We start from the raw sequence: 1,637 nt of genomic DNA, 5'->3' as shown, positions 1-1,637 counted from the left end.
TAGAGGGCAATGTGGAATTTATTCAGCTAGGTGCTATACCAAAAACTCCACTTCAGCAAACCATTTTGAGTAGACTTGAATCTCCACTCAGAAGTTCAAACACACCGGAGAATAAAACTCAAAACAAGAATCTTACTAAAATCAACCCTGAAACTACAACTTTTGATCATAATGCACCTAAAACTGTACAAGCTCACTCACATGTGGCTGTTACTGCTGATAATGAAAACTTGAATGTTGTAATTCAAAGACAAAATGACATAGCAGAACTCATCATCAGCCAGCAAAACCTGTCTTTGTTACCTGCGAGAGATATTTCTGTGTTTGATGGCAACCCGTTGGAATATCAGTCTTTTGTCCATGCATTCGAACATTTAATTGAAGCCAAAACTAAAAATGATACAGACAGACTTTACTATCTTGAGCAGTTCACATCTGGTTTGCCAAGAGATTTGGTTCGCAGCTGTTTGCATATGGAAGGAAGTAAAGGCTACAGAGAAGCTAAACAATTGTTAAAGGAGCACTTTGGGAATGAAATGAAGGTGTCTGGAGCTTATTTAGAGAAAGCCTTGAACTGGACAGCGATTAAAGCTGAGGATGGGAAAATGCTGTATGCATATGCAATGTATTTGAGAGGATGTTGTAATGCAATGCAAGATTTACAGTTGTAGTGAATGTGGGGGACAGCTTTTCTGTCTCTTCACTACTAAATAATTATTCTTAAAGCTAGTTCAAGCACAAAGAATATTAATTATTTAATTACAACGGATTATTTCTTTTTCAAGTTAAATTTCTGCCATGTGATGAGATAACTGTGAGGATTGTTTAATCAGTGACATGAGACGCCATTTTATCTTTGACCCATCACAATAAATGCGGTCATTTATTTAACAGAATCAAAATTTAACATCAAACATGTACACATTGATTTACTGATCTGTTTCTGATTAATAAAACTTGGCACGCTTTACTAACAAGACAACAGAACATTTCTGAAGGCATCTAGATTACTGGCAAAATAGAAGTTTAAGGGAAAGAATAGATAAGTTCAAAAGGAAGATGGATGAAGGAAGATGGATGTTTTGTTGACCAGAATTAGCACGCTTCTTCCAACACCAGCTCAAACCCCCGGTACACTTATGCCCCTTTTCCACTGTCACAGAGCGGATCAGATCAGTTCGGGTTGGTTCAGATCGGTTCGGGTCTGTTGTGTTTCCATGTACATTTCTGGACCAGCTCTGTAGGCGGGGACTAGAATCCAACTGGTCTTACCACCTGGTGGCAGTAGTGCTCCCTTAAGCTACTTACTAGCCACGACTAAACGTATTAGAAGAAGAACACCCTGAAGGTTTTGTCACACGATGTTGTGGAAGAGATGTCATGCTCTAATGGAGTACCTCATGAGCTGTAACTTATAAACCTGATTCATAATCCTACCTTACTGCCTTCCCTGCTGCTTTAAACCCATGTGTTTTTAATTTTAGTATAGATTTTTACAATAAAGATGTATTAAAAATATCTTCACTTTTATTATTTGCAGATATGCACAAGGTTCATGTTAAAATTACAAAACATCACACTGTGCTGTAATCTTTGAAACTGCTTTTACAATAAGATACAGACTTGAAAACAATTAG

This window comes from Nematolebias whitei, chromosome 11 (assembly GCF_014905685.2).
Source record: "Nematolebias whitei isolate Nwh7 chromosome 11, NemWhi1, whole genome shotgun sequence".
Classification (NCBI taxonomy): domain Eukaryota; kingdom Metazoa; phylum Chordata; class Actinopteri; order Cyprinodontiformes; family Rivulidae; genus Nematolebias; species Nematolebias whitei.
This window is presented reverse-complemented; position numbering follows the sequence as displayed.